This window comes from Amphiura filiformis, chromosome 2 (assembly GCF_039555335.1).
Source record: "Amphiura filiformis chromosome 2, Afil_fr2py, whole genome shotgun sequence".
NCBI classification, from domain to species: domain Eukaryota; kingdom Metazoa; phylum Echinodermata; class Ophiuroidea; order Amphilepidida; family Amphiuridae; genus Amphiura; species Amphiura filiformis.
The window spans coordinates 11,331,228-11,338,789 of NC_092629.1; positions in this window are offsets into that span (position 1 = coordinate 11,331,228).

A 7,562-nucleotide genomic window follows, 5' to 3' on the forward strand; every position below is an offset into this window, starting at 1 on the left:
GACAGACTCCGCAAAGTTACAATTTTGACCAATGAAACACACTCTCAAAACGCTTGTTGAAATGTATAGGTTTAAGGCCCATTCAGTGATCCCAGTGTAATTCCTTAAAGGCTCTGGTAACAACGTTTGCACAGCATAGTGCAGTGTCGTCCACAGCATATTCACCGTGACCTTTCTAGCCATAAACCCGCTTATTGAAGATTAAACCAATATATGCAGTACTAAACCATTATATAGTAATCTATTGTCCAATGCAAATTTATTACCACCTGATAATATTGATCCAATGAGCGACCGAATTGTCCGCTACGGACGACTAATCCAATCGACAATGACGCTATTGACATGTACGAGCGGAGCTCCACTGACCGAGTTTTGGGGGTATTTTTCACTGGTTTGCAGCTATTTGCTGTCATTTACTCATCAAGGCGGACCACCGTTATTATAAGGACTATGCCAATTATTTAAAGATTGACATGTAGAGAATAATTGATTGACAGAAAGTACTAAATTTGTACCTATGACGGTTTTATGACACCAATCTTCCAAATACGACCAAAAAATAGCTGCCCGGTGAAGCAAAATGTGCATTGGAATAACATGGTAGGATTTCTTTTTAATAAAAATGTATGTTCCCCGGTTTTTAAAGCTTGAACCGGGTTGAAGATTCAGATATTTGGAAAAGAATAAGTAATTGAAACATAGAGCAAGTACTAAAATCATAGCTTTATTTATACTTTTTGATATATGATGTTAACTAGTTCATCCCATATAGCTACAACACAGCGCTACCAGTAGGGTTCAATTGCCTATTGTGAGTGCCCCTGTGTTGCGTGCATACATGTAGTTAACAATAACTGCATAATGGTATTTTTGTGGGACATGAGATCACATCAGACATAACGAACATTTGGAATTGGGTTTGGAAGATAAATTCTCCTAAAGCCCGATACAGACTCCCCATGTACATTTTAATTTCATCGCACGATGCTGAGATGTTTGAAAAGCATCGCAGCATCGTATCGCGCTGCGAAGTGGAGTCAGGATCGGGCTTAATTCGAACCACCAGCATCCATGGTTCGATGTAGAGAGTCTTTCCTATTCAGAGTTTTTGTGTCGGTTAGTTTGGTCACATTTTACCATGTTGGTGTGCTTGCTTTTATCATGCTGTAGGCCCTACTTATAATATTGTTTGTTTGTTTATTTGTTTATTTCTTTTTTTTATACTGGGTCCATATTCAGGGGAAAATTTAAGTATTCCCCTGTTCTTCCATATGGCCCAGTTATTACATACAAAAATACAAATAAATAATTACAAAACACTTAGAATAATTGACTATATTAACTTAAATTACGTGAATTACCAAAATTAATTGGGTACAACAATAATATTAAAAGATAGGTAAAAAATAATACATTAGCACACACCATATTGCATTAATTAGACTACATTAATATTATTATTATTATTTCTTATTGCACTATGAGAATTTAAATTTTAAAATGATAAAACATTATGCCAGCATAATAATTTAAAATCAGGATTTCAAAATGCAACAAACTACATTCAAATAATCAAAGAAAATGGATAAAAACTTAGTGGCTAGGATAGAACACAATAATCAAACAGCAAAATTGAAAAATCAATAAAAATTTAAACAAAAGAAATTTGGCAAAAGTTGATCCTGTAACAATCATTGCAATGCCTATTATTTAAAAAATACTCAACAAAAGAACCTAAAATTTTTAAACCAATGTTTGGTGGCAAGAGAAATTAATAGACCTACTATTTTGGATAGAATCTTGATTTAAAAACACCAGTGCTGGTTGATAACGGAGAAATTATTGAATTGTGGAGTTGATTCCAAGCAAGAGCCCCCCTATATTGAAATGAGCGCCTGCCATATTGAGAGTGTGTGAATTCCCTACAAGTGAAAAATGATTGCACAAAGCATTTGGGACCAGCCCAGAAAGACATTTAAAAACAGCAAGATTGAGATGGTAATTTCTGCGCTTTTCCAAAGTTTCCCACCCCATCTTTTTACGAAGATACTCATTACTTGTGCGAATTGGTTTCCTTAGAATAGCCCTGGCTGATCTTGTTTGGAGGCGCTCTATACTGTCACATAAATGCTTGCTGCAGTTGCCCCATATAATATCACAGTAATCAATTCTTGGCAATAAAAGGGAATTGTGTAAAATGGTAAGACTTTCCTGAGATACTTTCTTATTCTGTAGAACAACCCAATATATTTCACCACAGATTTAATAACATTATCAACATGAACATTCCAGGATAGGGTTTGATCAAAATGTAAGCCAAGGTATTTAAAAGAGGGCACTGTTTCAATTTGATCATCTCTAATATATACATTGAGAGGGGCAGCTTTATTTAGTTTAAAATGAGACCCAAAAAGCATGGATTTTGTTTTTGATACATTTAGAGTAAGTCCATTTTCTTCCATCCAAATTGCAACTCTAGTCATGGATGCAGTGAGATTTTTAGCAATTTCAACAGCTGATTTACCGGCACAAAAAACAGCAGTGTCATCTGCATAAAGATTGATTTTACATGGCAAATGAGAAACCACAGCAGGCAGACTATTTATGTACAATGTGAATAGACGAGGGCCTAGTATGGATCCCTGCGGCACCCCATAATTTACACTAGGAACATCTGAAATGGCAGTGCCAATTTGAGTAATTTGCTTTCTATTTGATAGATATGAGATGAACCAATCAAGCTCCAGACCCCCAACACTAAAACTCTGTAACTTTCTAATAAGAATAGGATGACAAACCGTATCAAACGCCTTCTTGAGGTCCAAAAATACTGCACCAACAAGATGACCAGCATCGATATTTTTCAGAATGTAGTCGGATACATCAAGAAGGGTTGTCTGAGTCGAGTGTTTGGGTCTGAAGCCTGATTGTTCACTAGAAAACATGTTATGACTAGAGAGATATTCATAAAACTGATCATGAACTATCCTTTCAAGCAATTTCATCACCACAGGAATGACAGAGATGGGTCGGTAGTTTCCAACAGAAGAACGTTGACCATCTTTAAACAATGGCGTGACCCTGCTAATTTTCCATTTGGAAGGAACAGTACCAGTTGTAACACTCAAATTAAAAATGTGGGTTAATGGAGCTGAAAGAGGCTCTGCACCCGCTTTCAGCAGGCGTGCACTAATATTGTCAAGCCCAGTTGCTTTATGGGGGTTTAATTTCTTTAGTTGTTTCAAAACCAGACATGTTGTAATATGACAAAAATGAAAACCTGAGTTACAATTACTACCGGAAGTGTTCACAATAGTATCATCAATGCCTTCAAATTTGCTTGCCAATTTTTGGCCAATTGCAAAGAAATTATTAATAGTATTAGCAATATCAGTACCATCAGTAACTCTACCAGACTCAGTTTCCAGAGAAGATATTGTACTCTGTTTTTTACCTGGCAAGAGTGTTTTCAGGTTCTTCCATAGCCCACGTGGATCACTTTTGGAGTTACTTATTCTGCTGTTCATGTCCTGCGCCTTGAGCTTGTCAGCTAAATAATTAAGCTTATTTCTAAGTTGCTTAGCTTCAGCCCAATCCTCTGGACGAGCACTTTTTTCAGCTTTCGATCTAGATCTTTGACAAGCACGCCGCAGTTTAAGATAGTCCTCATTGATCCACGTGGGTTGCCTATCTGTGACTCTGGTCTTCTTGATTGTTATTATTATTCATGGTTTATTCAAACACACTCGCAGCTAAAAGCTGAATTGCTGTGAAGTTCACATATAAAAAATACAATATACAACATGACATAATTATAAAGGATATTAAAGAACATCAAAAACACACATTTGACCAAACAGGCGAAACTCCCTCCCTGCAAACCTAATCCCAAAGTGGAAAAGTCCTCTGAAAAAGGAGAGGACAAACACCCTGGGAAAAGTCTGAAAAGAGGGGGCTTCGCCCCCGGACAAAAACATTATGACCTATGAGTTGGCAATACTATCCAAAGCATAAATAAACACAAGATCGATATTGCACATAAGTTAAAGATACATTGTTCAGATGACATATATTAAGCATTATTTAACAGTTTGACCATGTAAGGGATTGCACTATCACGATATCTATTTGTGCGCCACCTAGGAAGAGTAAGTTTGTGTCCATTTCTGAGCTCATGGCCATGTACTTTCACCCTTTCTTTGGGAAGCCATTCACGAAAAGAATCGGATTGGAGCATGTATGTCACAAATGGGTACAAATATTTTAATGAATGAGTCCCAAGCAACTTCCACATCCGTGGACTCTAGAACAGGAGACCAGTCTTCCTTTGTCAAATCACTGGTAAACATAGTTTGATCAAACTTACGATAAGACCTGCAATCCCGGAAAAAATGTGTTCGAACACCCACTGTAATTCCCATGTTCATCTTAGTATAGTGCGCACGCTATATGAGTCACTGGAAACTAAGATTTATAATAGAGTTCTCTCAATATTCATCTTAAGCATATCCCCTCCCCTTTCCCCACCAATCAATGTTGGGAGAAGATATGTGAAGATGAGCATATTGGGTATGCCAACATTGTACGGGGGTAGAAGGGGGACTATTTCCAATAAGGCCTTTAAAGTGTTCGAACAATATTTTCTGAGATTGTGGCTTCAATGAATGTAATTTTACTCTTAACTTTAACAGATTTGCGAGCTGCATAGACTAAAGAATGGTCACTAAGAGTGCATGAAACAACCCCACTCTGCGTGTACATATGGGGATTATTTGTCCAGACATGATCAAGACAAGATTTTGAATTTTTGAGTTATTCTAGTTGGTTTCTTAATTAATTGTGCCATTTGAAATAAAGTCATTGTTTTTTCTATCTCCCTCCATTCACCGCTGTTCTTCTTCAGTGCATCACAATTAAAATCGCCGACACAGATGATCTCACATGGAGTTCTCCTCCTTCCCTGGTTAATGTCAGCAACAATACTATGTAAGGTATTTTCAAATGTTTGACAAAAGTTGGTTTCTATCTGGGATCTGTACACTGCACCAAATACAATTGGTCTTGTATTAGGGAGGGATATCTTAAACCACAAAGTTTCAGAGGTGATAGGTAATGTGGGGCTCAAAACAGTATACTGCAGATCAGATCTTAAATATACAGCTACGCCTCCACCGATGCGAGTTCTGTCCCTTCTGTACATATCATAGTTAGGAATAGCCAACTCAGTTGAACAGATTGAGTCACATATTTTAGTTTCCATTGTCGGCCTTTTGTATGTAATTGTATTATACAGAACCGAAGTGATGACGCCACAAAAAACTTTTTTTGCATTTCAGCATTTTCATGACCATATTTCAATAAGACATGATGAAAAACATCCGCAGTCCAAATTTGGTGGGAATCTGATCATGAGGGCCCGAGATATGGCCGCATGAATACCTAATTAGCCCCATTGAAATCATTGTTAATTGGCCTGGTTCCAAACAGTTATGACATTACAGTTACCAAATTTGGATTGTGGATGTTTTTCATCATGTTCTATTGAAATATGGTCATGAATGATGAAAATGCTGAAATGCAAAAACGAAAATTTCATGACGTCACACTTCGGCACTCTATTTGGTTATATTTGAAATTGTATCATAATCCGTGACCTCCGATTTCATCCTGCTTTCAAATTCGGCGATAAGGTGTCAAAAACTAACTTCACCCAAAGGAATTTGGGGAACTGCTGAGATAATATTGGTGATGATGTTACAATCTAACGGCGGATAGGTGTTTAGCAAGACCTGATTCTGATGATTCACCAGCGGGTAGCGAAATTATCATGATTATAGCGCTTAAAAAATCATACGCTATATAAATCTAACATGAATTTAATTTTGTATATTATGATATTTTATAAATATTTCATGTTTACATAATCTAATGTGGTGCTTAGGACTACTACATGTGGAACCGATGCGGAAGGTCGGGTCTTCAAATGATCAGTGCATGATGGCTAGTAGAGATATAGCTTCATGTTCAGTGTAATCAAATGAAATACTAGGCCTATATAGCTGGATATCACAAAATAGTGGAAAATGGTATCGCCTATCGCAAACCACCAAATTTGTCGTAGGTTTGAATTGCTAGTAGAAAAACCGTGAATTTAGTGCCACACATCTACGACTTGGCTTGAAATAAGGCGAGGCTGTCGCCATTAACAGTTTTGGGAATATAGCCCACCGTTCGGTAAGCAAACTTGTGCTAAAATGTAAGTAAATAACTAAAATCGGATTACTGGAATAATACCAAACAGCAACGGAGATTGAGTCAAGACTACGTGAGAAGTTTGGGGTAAGTAAAACATTTCCTTGTTTTAAAAAAACAGCCCAAAAGCTGTCCAAAATTACACTTTTTATCACAAGGCGATATATCTCGAAACTAAATTTTGAGAGGGCCTACGCTGATTCTTTTAAATCTAGTTTAAAGTCTATTCGTCACCTGCAGTCTGATATAGTATCTATGGTTTCATAAAATTCTTGAGAACTAATGTGGAAGGTATTTTGGTTAAAAAACCAGATACTGTTAAAAATATCGGTATTTATGCAAGCGACATTTCTATCGTGTAAAATGCATTGAAAATTGTCGGCTAAAGAGGGCATAAATAAAAATCGCGAACAGTAATATCAACAATAACTATCTACATTCAGAGCGGAAACGCTTTTCAAAAACATACAACCTTTTTTCGGGCAATCACTGAAACCGAAATATGCAATTCTAGGCCATCTGTAAAAAAGTGCGTGAGCGTTTATGACTATGAACTTGGGTCACAAATGTTTATATTGGTGTCAGGCCTTTCAAATTGATACAATAATTAGCACCCCAATAATGGCTTTCATTTTAACCGTTATTTGTTAAACTGCGATTTTTACTTTTTTTAGAAATCAGTGAACGTATCAAAAAACTTTTTGTAGATCGCTTAAAAATTGCTCCACCCCTTAATGCAGGTACTTCTTTTGAAAGTCCTAAACAAGGTATAGCAGTCGCTGATAGGATATACAACTTATAGAACACGGATAACCTCTATTAGAGAGCTTGCGAAATGGAGTTACTTTAACTTTAACTTTAAGGGCGTACTACACCCATATATTGGTTTGATTGGTCTAAAAAAATATTTTTTCATTTATAGCTAGGCGATATATGCACGGATCATTTGAAATTAAAAAATTATGAAAAAACATCGTTTTCACCTATTTGTCTTAAAAGTTGATTGGTTGATAAGGACGCTTATTCATCCCTTTTTAAGGGATTTTTTATTTAGCGAGAGTACGTAGTCAATCTTCATAGGGATGGGCGATACCAGCTTTTGGTACCCATTGTCGAACTAGAGCAGTCAGGGGGGTTGGGTCGAATTTGTAGAAAAAATAAAACAAAATGAAAAAAAATGGCCGCGGAGCCTAGCTTGCGCGACGCAGGGGTTGTCTGAGGGAGGTGTTCCCCCTCAGAAAAAAAAAAAAAAAAACGTGTGCAAAATGAAGATCTAATTGAAGCGATTTGGTGGACAATTTTGGCAC